At 36.3% G+C, this 13,790-nt stretch overlaps 1 protein-coding gene across 8 annotated transcripts in view; it reads right to left on the bottom strand.

Annotated features, from left to right (window-relative positions):
* Window positions 1-13,790, bottom strand: part of Bmcp (uncoupling protein Bmcp mitochondrial) — a 475,843-nt gene that overhangs the window by 453,147 nt on the left and 8,906 nt on the right. For 5 of the 8 annotated variants that reach the window (XM_090411822.1, XM_090411820.1, XM_090411823.1 and 2 more), the window contains exon 2: window positions 2,888-3,073. The exons of 2 other annotated variants lie outside the window; for them this stretch is intronic. The gene's annotated coding sequence lies outside the window, so the exon portion shown is untranslated. Of the gene's footprint in view, window positions 1-2,884; window positions 3,074-13,790 lie in introns of all 8 variants that reach the window. One more of the 8 variants, XM_090411824.1, reaches the window with a different exon arrangement.

Genomic DNA, 13,790 nt, shown 5'->3' with positions numbered 1-13,790 from the left:
GCTCTTGTGACTTTATTATAAAAGGCTAGCATATTGCTAAAACAAGAGCACCCCTTCACAAATCGATGTTGACTCTCACAGATAACACCACCCTCATCTGCCCAATGCTGTATACAGTCCCTCACTACTTTCTCCAAGATCTTAACAACTACTGATGGGACGCAAACTGGCCTATAATTAGGCACTTCCAGTCTGCTACCACCCTTTTGCAATGGCACTATCTCACCTTCTTTCCATTCCATGGGCACCTTTCCTGCAGCCAGACTTTCATTGAAAAGCCAGGTCAAAGACATTGTCAGTTCCCTAGCACATTCTCTCAAAACTTGTGATGAAATATCATCCAGTCACACAGCTTTACTGACATCCAGAGTACTCAGTATTTGAAACGCACTCTCCTTCTGTACCTCTAAACCTCGAATCTGCCCTATCCCTCTAGTATTAAAACTGACTCCTCCAGGATGAAATACTCCAATAAAATGTTCATTGAACAATTCCACTATGTCCTCTGCATCAGTCACTCTATTCCCATTTTTTATCCCGCAATATCATTCTTCCAGTCATTTCTCCTCCTAGTGGCTACATAGCTAAAAAATTCCCTAGGATTCTCTTTGGATCTTAAAGCCAAGCTCCTCTTATATTCCAGTTTTACCTTCCTTACCATATTAGTCACTCTTCTGGCCTGTGTCTTATATTCTTAATGCATCTTCTCTTCACCTGTCTCCTTTTATCTCTTCCATAGCCTCTTTTTCACATGCAATTCCTGCTTAATATTGTTTGTCATCCACTTTACTCCAAATTGTGTCCTCTTCTTCATTTGTGGTATACAACTTACCATTGATGCTAACAAATATTCTTTCACAATTTCCCACGAAATAATGACATCCCAGCCTTCCAATTCCTCCCTCCATGAAACTTCCTCAAGTTGACGTCTTAGACTATTATAATCCCACATACGTTCCCATCTCTTTGATACTCCTGCATATCTATTCATTTTCCAAGTCAAAACCATATGGTCACTCTCTCCAACTGGTGGGAGAGATGTCATCTCAGTTATTATCAACTCTTCTGATGCTATAACCAAATCCAAAACTCTTGAACTTCTTGTTCCCTCTATTACATGTTGCCTAAGACATTTGTCCCTCAAGAATTCTAGAAATTCCATTCCCTTATTGCTACATGCATCTTCCTCTCCCCAATTTATACTACTGTAGAATTGTGATATGCAGTTGTTTGCAGATGATGCAAAGATGGGGAGAACTATCAAGAGTACCCAAAATACCATGACTTTGCAAGAGGAGTTGAATGCACTGGCTGAATGGGTAAATGAGTGTGATTTCCAATTCAGTGTTGCAAAGTGTAGGTTTTGAAATCTGAGAAGTAAAGATGAAATGTAGTTTACACAATTGGTGGAAATATCCTGAAGGAGACAGAGGAGATGAGATATCTGGGAGTAATTATACACAAGGACCTAAAATCTTGGGGACATACTGCTAAAATTGTGAGGACAGCACAGTGGATAATGGAAATGATGTAAAGGGCACTGACTTGCAGAAATAAGGATGTTATGGTTCCATTGTATATGCTTTGATCAAGCCACATGTGGATTACTGTGCAGAGATTTGGTCATCTAGTTTTCAAGAAAATAAAGATGTATTGGAAAGGGTCCAGAAACAATTGGCTAAGGTGGTTTCTGGTCTCTGGAATGTTGATTATGAAGACAAATTGAGAAAATGCAATAGGTATAAACTGGTGGATAGGATGACATGATTGAGACACATAAGTTGTTATTACTAGATTAATGTAGATGAGGATTTGAATAGATTTGGTGAAGACTGGGAGGAAACAAGAGGTCATCCCTGGAAGCTGTATAAGGAGAGTGTGGACAAGGGGATGAGGAGCATGATTTTTTGCATGGTGAGTGATAGGAATGCATTGCCTGAGTGTGGAGAAGGTGAACATATTTAAGGCATGGTATGATAAACTGTATATGAGACAGTGGGTCCTCCTACAATGAGTAATTGACTCCATGGAGGTTTGATAATAATAATAAATAAGTTAATAAACTAACTTTTCATAATGTAATGTCAATAACATGATTCAGGCTCTGACTCATCTTTGCAAGATAATTGTGTTTGTTTTTTATAACCCTATTGAAAGATCTTTTCATCATGCATGTCCAAGTATATAATTACACTAAGGTAATTTTACTTAAATATAAAGAGCCAATAGGCTTCATTTCAGTGATATAAACATTATTTAAATTAAGGGGATATTAAATCCCACATTGTTTTAAAACTGAATAAGAAACTCAAAGATTGGAATCAGAGAGTTTCATGCCGAATATAGTAAACTATAAAGTATCAGTGATTACTAGTTTACTATATTCGGCATGAAACTCTCTGATTCCAATCTTTGAGTTTCTTATTCAGCTTGCATTAGCTCATGCTAGTAATCGCCGATACTTTATAGTTTACTATATTCGGCATGAAACTCTCTGATTCCAATCTTTGAGTTTCTTATTTGGTTTTAAAACAATGTGGGATTTAATATCCCCTTAATTTAAACACTAAGGTAATTTATCTCTTGTGAATTGTGAAAAGAAACTTGCATCAATACCACATTAACTGCATATTGACTAAGAGTTACAATGGAATCTGGAAGAATTACAGTTGGCAGTGAAACAAATGAAAATCGATCTTGTTAAATTATTTTTTATTTATATTTTTTGTTTAATGATATATCTGATTTTTATATGAATGGTGATGACTTGCAATTTATGCAAAATAAAATGTTGTTGGAGAATACTTGACTATTTATTTCAAAGTTAATCTGTGAATGCAGAGTATGTTTTAGTTTATAATAGAGAGAAAGAGATAAATAGTGCCACCTGTTGTAATGGGTAGGAATTACTTCACATTTCGGAAACAGCTGGGAAGTTTCTTTGAAGGCATCTCCATGCAAACTAACTTTTGGCATGTGTAAACAGTCAACTACAAAGGAATTAAGATAAGATATATAAGATACTATCTCCTGGTTGAAAATAAAACTTCTTTATAGATTCATTGGAAGCCACCTGTAATTAAATAAATTGATAATGAATGAGATAACGTTTAAAAATGAAAAAAAAAAAAAATGTAAATTATGAAGAAAATAAGGCAATACATTTTAAATGCATTTAGAACAAGACTGAAAATTTACTCACTACTTGTCTCTGATAACTTGGCCATGGCAAATGGATTTCTAAAGCTGTGTGTGTGTGTGTGTGTGTGTGTGTGTGTGTGTGTGTGTGTGTGTGTGTGTGTGTGTGTGCGTGCGTGCGTGCGTGCGTGCGTGAATAATCAGCGTAACTGGAAGAACGACAGTACAGTGTGCCCTTCAACTGAAAAAGGCCTAAGTTAAATTCTTGTCATGACAAGAGGAATTTTAATATGGGTTTTTTCAAGTGAGAATGAGTTAGCCAATCTTATATGGAGGTAGCTGGGTTTTTTCTCCTGAAAACGCATGTTTTTTATCCTGCTTACAGGACAAATCGGCATTCAGAACACACGCACAATTTTACAGACAAAAAAAAATACTAGTGGTGTTGGTAGGCAGTAGATGGCATTGGTGTAGATGATGATGGTACTGGCAATTCAATATAGTTGGTGGATTAAGTGGTTGGTATGGAGAGTTGTAGAGTAGGTGCCCTACATCGATGAGTCTTTGGACTCCTTGGAGGTGTCACGAAATAATAATAATAATAAATATATATATATATATATAACTTATTTTCTTAATTTTTTTTAAATGTCATTCTCCCCTATGAAAGGTTGGTGAACTATAGCACATTTAATATCATGTGCAGGGTAAGGATTACATTATTCAAGAATCCGCACTCTAGAGGCAAAATATGCAAGACATATTAGATCTCCATTTCATAAAAGAGTTGAATAACCCATCTATCACCTAAAGACTCTTTCATGAACATCTGATCCTTGGTGAGATACAAATATAGCCTGTTAGTTTGAAAGAAGTGGTGCTATCTAATTAGTCAACCAAGCTGGCAAATTATGTTTGACAAGAAAATGTTCTTTTGTTATGACATGCATTTCATATAAACAGCTATTCTGTCTTAAAACATTTCATTAATGTCACTTTTTTTTTTTCAATGTGAATCCATTCAAGAAAGGTTGTAAACCACTCACGCATGTTAGTACTGTGGATGGAGTAAGTATTCAGTGAGCTAGAAACCTTTTCTAGACAACAAATAAGGCACATAAGCAAGGTGGTCTCACACTGGATGATGAAATTCATCTACCATTTCATACACATTCATATACACAGTGGGATATGCACCAATAGACTGTGATATGTCATCCACACAGTGAAGCAGACCAGCCTATGGAAGTATTTATAGAAAATTCATAAGGAAGGACTATTAAGCAATATTCACTGAAGGAAAAAACTCCTCCTCATCACTGCCATAATTCATTGTGATGTCCTCACAATTTTAGCAATGTGAACCCTTAACTTGAAGTTTGTCCACCACTGCTTTCAAATCTATTATCTCTTCTGATTTTTTGTTTTAAACGATACTTGTGACATAATGATTAGAAATATATACACGTTTTCACAAGAATATTGTTTAATTTGCCAAATATTTCGGACTGAATATTACAGACCATCTTCAGTGGTTACGTAGGAATAGTCTTAAAAAACAATGTGGAATACGAACAATTGATCATTCACACATAGAATGAGCCGTGTGATGTCATATTGCTAAGTATTAGAAAAGTAAACATTTTTAAAGTCATAATTAAAGATATTAATTCAGAAATCCATATAATAATCTTAAATAACATTAGACTAATATAGGAAATTTACATTAAAAATAAATAAAATAAAATAATAAGTTATCCTGATTAAACTTTCCCAAAATTTTGATATACAGTCATTACGATTCAAGTTAGGAAGTTGAAGTAAGGTCTCCACATTTTCTTTAAATAAACGTTCAAATTTGTAGCGACATCTGTGTAGGAGGAGAGTCTTGGACCAAAGGATGTTGTGGCTTGTTTCTAATCCATGCTGAGCTAATCCAGATTTCTTGGGTTTGTTTTGTTGAATTGATGCTCTTGAATTCAAACACTATCAAACATCACATGAAATTAAATGGCTTCTCCGAAAAGATTACACAACATCTTTTCGATTCTTACAATCCAACACAGAACAGCAAAGATTCAATACGTTGAGTTCCAATTCCTTACATTTCCGGGATTTCAGAACCAATTTCAAGAATTCTGAAAAAATATGATTTAATAGCTACTTATACACCTATTAACAAATTATCCACCCATTTTCCTTCATCTAAAGATAAACGCTCAACCTTGTCTCTACCTGGTGTGTATCAAGTTCCTTGCAATTGTAATCTTTCCTACTTTGGACAAACTGGACGTTCTATAGAAAAAAGAATTCAGGAGCATCAATCATCAATTCAACACAACAAACCCGAGAAATCTGGATTAGCTCAGCATGGATTAGAAACAAGCCACAACATCCTTTGGTCCAAGACTCTCCTCCTACACAGATGTTGCTATAAATTTGAACATTTATTTAAAGAAAGTGTGGAGGCCTTACTTCAGCATCCTAACTTGAATCGTAATGACTGTATATCTATATCAAAAATTTGGAAAAGTTTAATCAGGATAACTCATTAATTTTTTTTTTAATGTAAATTTCCTATATTGGTCTAATGTGATTTAAGATTATTATATGGATTTCAGAATTAATACCTTTAATTATGACTTTAAAAATGTTTACTTTTCTAATACTTAGCGATATGACATCACGCGGCTCGTTCTATGTGTGAATGATCAATTGTTCGTATTCCACCTTGTTTTTTAAAACTATTCCTATGTAGCCACTGAAGATGGTCTGTAATATTCAGACCGAAATATTTGGCAAATTAAAGATTATTCTTGTGTAAACGTGTATATATTTCTAATTATTATCTCTTCCACCTTCAAAATTTCCACATTAACTGTATACTCTGCAGTGCATCCTTCAATACAAAATTTCAAGAACTTACACTCTGCAGCAATGAACTAATAGCTCTACTCACCCAGTCTATTCAGATCTTCCTTAAGGGCCATAATACAGAATCCATTCCTCTCATAGTACTTCCTAACTTTGCATCATTTGCATACAGCTGCAGCGTTCCATTTAAACATGTGGAATTTTCAGTTAACACGGGGTGTATGTGGAATTACAGGGCTGGTAAGTATGACAAGCTTAGGAGATTGCTTGGATTGGTGCCATGGGATGTAAAACTGCAAGGGTTGGATGTTGATAGTGCCTGGGAAGTGGTAATGGAGTTTTTGAGGGAGATAATGGCTGACTGCATACCTAGAGTCAGGAGAGTAAATCAAGTGGGAGTTAAATGGATGAATATCATCGTTAATCTGGAGCTGCAAAAAAGAAAAAAACAATTGTGGAGGAAATTTAAGGAGAAAGGTGACAAGTACAGGTGCATGAACAGCACAGGCCAGAAGGGTAACCAGTGTGGTAAGAAAGGTAAAAGCAAAATATGAAGGGAAATTAGAAATGCAGGCTAAAGATAATCCCAAACAATTCTTTTGATATGCTGCAAGTAAAAGAAAGAACATATATGGCAGAATGATTTTAATGAATGCTGATGGTACGGAGATAACTGAGTCAGTTGAAATAGTAGCAGTACCAAGTGAACACTTTGCAAGAGTATATTCATCCAGGTGGTGATATCTCTCATATTGCAGGAATGAGAGAGCCAAAGGCTTATATAGGAAATGAAATGGAGGTGCATAGCATATTACAGAACCTTAATGTGAATACAGCTGTGGGACTGGATGGTATACCAGCTCGAGTTTTACGTGAAGCAGCAAAGGAATTGTCAGTGCCCTTGACCATATTGTTTAATCTAAGTCTCAGTCCTGGGTTAGTCCCAAGGGGGTGTGGGATATAGCAAATCAACAACTAATCAGCACATCAGGAGTTGTTGTCAAAACATTGGAGAAGTTTGTCAAGAGCAAAATACAGGAAAGGGTAGATGGAAATAGGATACTGTATGGGGGCAGAACGGTTTGTGAAGGGAAAGTCATGCCTTAGTAACTTGCTCACGTTTTATAATACAGTGATAGCTGAGTTGGATAAAGGAAATGGGTTTGCAAAGTCCAGCAGTGATACTGCTGGACTTTGCAAAGGCTTTTGACAGGATACCACATGGAATCCTAATCAAAAAATTGTAGCACATGGGGATGGATAGGAGGGTGGCTGATGGAGAGATATCAGAGAATAGTTTATTCAGGGGTGTAGTTCAAAAGAAAGCCTGTTGTGACTACTCGCATGATGAAGGGTTCTGTTCTAGGACTGCTACTGTTAATTTATACGTTCAACATAGGAAAGGATCTGAGAGGAACTGTTTAGTTATTTGCTTATGATGCAAAGATGGGTAGAGCAATAGTTAATATAAATGTAGTATGATTTTGCAGGATGATCTGAATAGATTGGAAGACTGAGCAAAGGAGAATGGATGTCAGTTTAATGTGGCAAAGTGTAAGGTTTTCACATTTTGGGGGGAAAAGATTACCAGCTGTATTGTATACCACATTGGTGGAACTGTACTCCAGAAAACTGACGAAGCCAGAGACTCAGGAATGTTAGTGGATAGGGAGTTAAAGTTTAGGGAGCACATAGCAAAAGTGGCTAAAGCAGCTCATCAAATTACTCAGTAACTGAATAATACTTTGATGAGCAGGTTACTGTTCCTCTTTATTGAGCCTAGATAACCTTCTTGACTACTGCATGCAGATCTGAGTTCCTGGGTTTCTTAGTGATGAGGAGGTGGAGAGGATTCAGAGGCAAGTGACCAAGATGGTAGCAGGTCTATGGAATGAACCTTATGAGAACAGATTGAAGATTTGTGAGTTACAGAACTGATTGACAGGTGTAAAAGGGGTGATATGATTGAGACATACAAATCACTGAAGAGTTTTTACAAGATTAATACAGAGGAAATTTTTCGGAACAGGTCTGGTAGTGGGAGAACTAGGGCGATCCATGGAAACTGAATAAGAGTGTCAAAGGCCTTTGACAGGATACCACATGGAATTCTAATCAGTAAACTGCAGCACATGGGGATGGATATAGGGTTGGTGAGATGGATAGGAGGGTAGTTGATGAGGAGATATCAGAGAGTAGTTTATTCAGAAGTGTAGTCCAAAAGAAGGCCTGTTATGACTAGTGGCGTGCCGCAGGATTGTTAGAACTAGGTTTTTTGCTTGGAGTGTGGAATGAGTGGAATAATTCACCAGAGTCTGTTGTGGGTGCCATGACTGTGAATGAGTTCAAAGCAAAGTATAAGAGATGCTGTGTAAATGTTGGATAGTTCTTGACATGATGTTTAGGGCCTCTCTCATTGAGTCTAAGGACTCCTTGGAGTAGCCAGTAATAATAATAATAATAATAATAATAAATTCCAATATCATTAACACATAAGTTATACAATAATGGTTTGAAAACAGATCCCTGTGGCACACAACAAGTGAACTTCCTCCTATGGTATACCACTTCTCCCATGCATAACCTGTTTATACCTATCTGAGAGCCAATCACATATGTAACTCACTATTCTATTATTTAGTCCAATCCATTCTAATTTAGTTACCAGCATGTAGCAGTCTATCAGAAGCCTTCAAAAAATCCAAGTATTCCATATATGCAACTCCCTAGTCCAATGAATTTGTCACCTTGTTGAAGTACACAAGCAGATTGCTAAAAGAAGATCTCCCTTTAACAAATCCATGCTGACCATTAATAGAAAATACTGCTACTATCAATTCAATTCTGAATCTTAGCATGCACTAATCTCTCCAACACTTTAACTAAAATCTCAAAAACACAGATTGGCCTATATTTTGTAACTTCAGTCTTATCCTCCTCTTTATGAGGTGGGATAATTTTATCCTCTTTTCTGCACATCTGAAACTTGCACTGTTGTTAACCAGGCATGCCAATCCTGTTACCTCAGCAGAGCATTCCCTTAAGACACATAGCAATATGTTGTCAAATCTTATACTTCTTTATTAAGTCAAGTTTACTTAATATCACATGTAACTTTTGTCCCTCCAACACCATATTGTCTATGTTCAAGTTACTCACAATGTTGCATTAACGAGGATGAAATACCCTGATAAACTGCTTATTGAATACTTCAACTATATCCTTCATGCAGGTGTCACCAATCTACTGCTGTCACCCACTAACACAACTACCCATAATCATTCTTTCTTCTACTTGCCACATACTGAAAGGACTTTCTACGATTTTTATAGGCATGATTAGCCAATTTCTGCACATTTTGCTGTCCTCACATACTTGTCATCTTCCTTGCTTATTCTTTTGGAATAAGAGGCTGGCGAGAACCTCGTGTATCTGATTATTACCCTTCATCTTGTACGGCCTAAATAAAACCTTCTTTTCCAGAGTGTGTGCTTAATCTCTTCATTCATCGATTTTACTCCTGCCTTATTTAGCTGTTACACTTTCATATACACTCAGACATTGCTACTATTAAACAGCTCCTGATTAGCAACCATGCAACAGCTGTCTCCTTTCTCCTGACTCCTCTTTCCACACCCAGCTGATTCCTAATCTTCTAAAAATTATCAATCTTGAAGTTCCACATATATCCTTTTCTCACAAAAGTTGTCATGTGACTGGCTGAAACCCAAGTAATCATCTCATGATCACTCTCACCAACCAGAAGAAGATTAAACACCCTGTTCACAATCACATTCTATGGTATGACTAGGTCTAAGACTCACAAGTTTCATATACTATACCATCATAGAATAGGCAAGGAGAGTGACTTGGTTAGTAAGGGTAGCAAAAGTGAGGTATGAACAGCAATCAGCTAATGAAACCAAAAAGAATCCTAGGGAGTTCTTTTAATATGTAGTCAGATAAAAAAAAAAAAAAAGAATGATTATGGAAGGATGACACTGATTGGAGAAAATGGCATAAGAACAACTGCTTCGGAGGATATAGTTGAGATATTTAATATGCAGTTCATACAGGTCTTTCATTCATGTGAATATGACATCATAGAGATTTTGAGAGTAGTTGATGATGAGGAGGAGAGACTTGACAATGAACAAGAAGCATATGGGAAATTGAGCAAACCTGATGTTAATAAGGTTGTGGGACTTGATAATATATTATCATGTATTTTGAAGGAATGTGCAAGGAAGTTGGCATCTGCCTTAACATATTGTTTAATATGAGTCCTGCACTGGATCAAGTTCAAAAGAAGTGGAAGGAAGGCAAGATTGTGACGCTTCATAAGGAAGGTGACAGAACTCAAGCATCAAATTATAAGCCTATCTGTGTGTCAGTTGTTGTGGTTATAGTGTTGGAGAGGCTGGCGAGAACCAGGATCCAGAACTGGGTTAACAACAGTAGTATTATCTTTGATGGTCAGCATGGATTTGTTAAAGTGAGGTCATGTTTTAGTAATCCACTTACTTATTACAATAAGGTGACTGTTTCATTCAAAGGCTTTTGACAGATTACCACATGATAAGTTGATAATCAAACTAAAGCGGATGGAGTCAGATATTACACTAGTGCACTAGATCAGAGACTGGCTATCCGATAGGTTCAGCAAGTTGTGTATGGGAGATAGAAATATCCAGGAAGAGGAAAACTAGTGGTATGCCTCAGGGATCTGTTTTAGGGCCACTGCTGTTTAACCTGTATATTAATGATATTAAGGAATGGATGAGAATATTCAGTTGTTTGCAGATGATGCGAAGTTGGGATAAACTATGAGGAGTAGAGCAAATGTTGTGGCCTTACAAGAAGACTTGAATAAATTGAGAGACTGAGTGAATGGGCATGTGAGTGGGGATGCTAGTTCAAAGTTGCAAAATGTAAGGTTTTAAAATTTGGGAAACAAAGATGGATGTAAAATTTACACTTGGTGGGAATGTATTGTTGGAGGTAGAGAAAATAGGAGATCTTTGGGTGATGTTGGATAAGGATCTAAAATTTAGAGAGCACACTGCCAAAATTGTGAGGACAACATAACAAATTCTGGAAAGATGCAGAGGACACTGAGTTATAGAAGTAAGGAGATTTTTATTCTATTGTATAAGGCTCTGATTAAGCCACACATGGACTACTGTGCACAGATTTAGTCACCTGGTTCTCAAAAGGACAAAGAGGTGTTAGAAAGGATCCACAGGAGTTTGACTAAAATTGATTAAAAATGATTAAATAATGTAGTTTCTGATCTCTCGAATGTTGAATATGATGAAAGATTGAGAACTACAATTTTCAGAGTCTAGTGGATAGTAGGAAGAGGGGTGATATGACAGAGACAAGTTGGTAAGGGAGTTGTTATAGGATCAATGTTGAAAAGGTTTTTCATAAAATGGTGAAAAATCAGGGGACAACAAGAAGTCATCCCTAGAAGCTGTATAAGGAAGGCATGAACAAGGGAGTGAGAAGCAAGTTTATTGCATGCAAAGTTGTGAATGATTGGAAAGCTTTGCCTGAGAGTGTGGATTCTGCAGAGAATTTGAATGTGTTTAAGGCACATATGATGAGCTGTGTGTGTGACAAAGGGATCTCCTTGATGAGCCTTTGACTCCATGGGATCTTAAGGTAATAATAATAATAATAATAATAATATGCCCTCCGTTATATATTGCCTACAACAGTTGACCATCAGGAATTGAAGAATTAATTTACATTATTCCTAACAGTATTAACATAATTAAAATCACCCACAATAATCATCCTTCTCTTATTCACTAAGCTAATCTGCCTCTATATTTCTTGTTTCTACCCTCCACATTCCTAGCCTGTAGCAATTTCCAACTAATATCTTATCCTGTCAACCTCTACCACACACACACCATACTGCCATGAGAAGACCTTTACATCTCAACCTTGTAAGCTCATAATTCTACAACAGAAAAAAAAAAAAAAAAAAAAGTGACATTCTACTTTTTCTTTTTTATAACAATATTAGATTTTAATACTCAATTATTTTGAAATTTATTTTCCAAAACTAGTTGCCCCTGTAAATCCTTTCTCATCATTTAAAGAAAATCAAATTAAATTTAATTACATTTTGCTGCACATTTAATCACTAGCATAGTTGAGGATTTGTGGGTTGCAAAAATTGGTTGATAGGCGGAGGAGGGGAGATATGATTGAGACCTTCAAATTACTGAAGGGTTTCTATAAAATTAATTCAGAAGATATTTTTGAGAACAGGGCTGGTTTTGGGAGGACTAAGGGGGTCATCCATGGAAACTGGGCAAAAGTGTGGTTAGTAAAGGTGTTAGAGCTGGGTTCTTTACTTTTAGAGTAGTGAATGAGTGGAATGTGCTCCCTGAGTCTGTGGTGGATGCTGTGACAGTGAATGAGTTTAAGCGAGGTATGATAGATACTGTATGAATGTCGAATAATTGTGATGAATATGATTTGGGGCCTCCCTCGATGAGTCTAATGACTCCCTGGAATTGCCCGTAATAATAGTAATATATAACTATAATGTATTTATAGTCATATACGGTTTTAAAGGAAGTTATAAGTAACAAGTGAACTGTAATCAAAACGCTTCCTTTCAAAAAAACAAAAAAAATAATAAAATTAAATTAAAAAAAAAAAAAACATGGATTTACTAAATACAGGTGCAATTTTGCTTATATTTTATACAAATGTTCCAGCTGAGTCAGATAAATGAAGGTTGATTTCTTTTACCATGAACGCTGTAATTAATCGTTAAGATCCTGTTTTGACTAGATCTTTGTATAATTCTTGATATCACACCATACATGACTTCAGTATTTGGATCATATGTAAGAAATGACTTTGCAATTTACTAGCCATTTGAAGCCCTTCTTTAATTAATCCTGCAGTGAGTGGAATCTCTTCATCATCATCTTTTTTTCTTTTTCATCAAGATTCTCAAGGACAGTCTCTATTATTCTGTAATCACTAACAACCTTATTATTATTATTATTATTATTGTTATGTGACACCTCCAAGGAGTCCAAGCTCATAGAGAGAGGACACCTACTCTACAACTTTCCATCTCCACCACTCAATCCACCAACTACAGAGAACCACATCATCTACACCAATGCCATCTACTGCTCACCACCACCACCACTAGCATTTTTACAGCCAATCACAAACATCCATGCCCACAGCAGGATTCAAACCCACAGCCTTTTAGCTGGAGAGTGGATATGCTAACCACTCAGCAAACAAGACCGGTGGATTATGGTGGATGGAATTTTAAGTTCAAAAGTAGCATAGCAAAAAATTGCAACTACAACTCGAAGATAATTGTGATGCTGAAACGAATAGTGACATGTAAAAGTAAGAAAGTAATTTTGCCTCTTTAAAGTCCTTATATAACTGCATCTGCACTTCTGTACAAAGATTTGGTCTCCTTGGTTCCAAGGAGATAAAGAAGCTATGGATAGAGTGCAAAATAAGAGTTATAAAGATGATACTGGGTTTATGGAATGTAGATTATGAGGCAAAATTGAAAAATATTGGACTAGTAAACAGGATAAAGAAGGGTGATATGACAGAGGCCTATAAACTTCCGAAAGGATGGATATCAGTTGATGAAATGTTCATTATATGGAAGGTGGGGATAGGACTAGAGGGCAACTGTAGTAGTTAAGTTTGTGTGCAATTAAGAAAGGAGTGAGAGCTAGATTTTTTTCCTCACAGAACATTAAGTGATGGAA

This window comes from Typopeltis vanoorti, chromosome 22 (genome assembly GCF_054136105.1).
Source record: "Typopeltis vanoorti isolate ZY-2024b chromosome 22, IOZ_Tvanoo_1.0, whole genome shotgun sequence".
Classification (NCBI taxonomy): Eukaryota; Metazoa; Arthropoda; class Arachnida; order Uropygi; family Thelyphonidae; genus Typopeltis; species Typopeltis vanoorti.
Note: the sequence above shows the minus strand (reverse complement) of the source record. Positions and strands in the feature narration are given on the sequence as shown.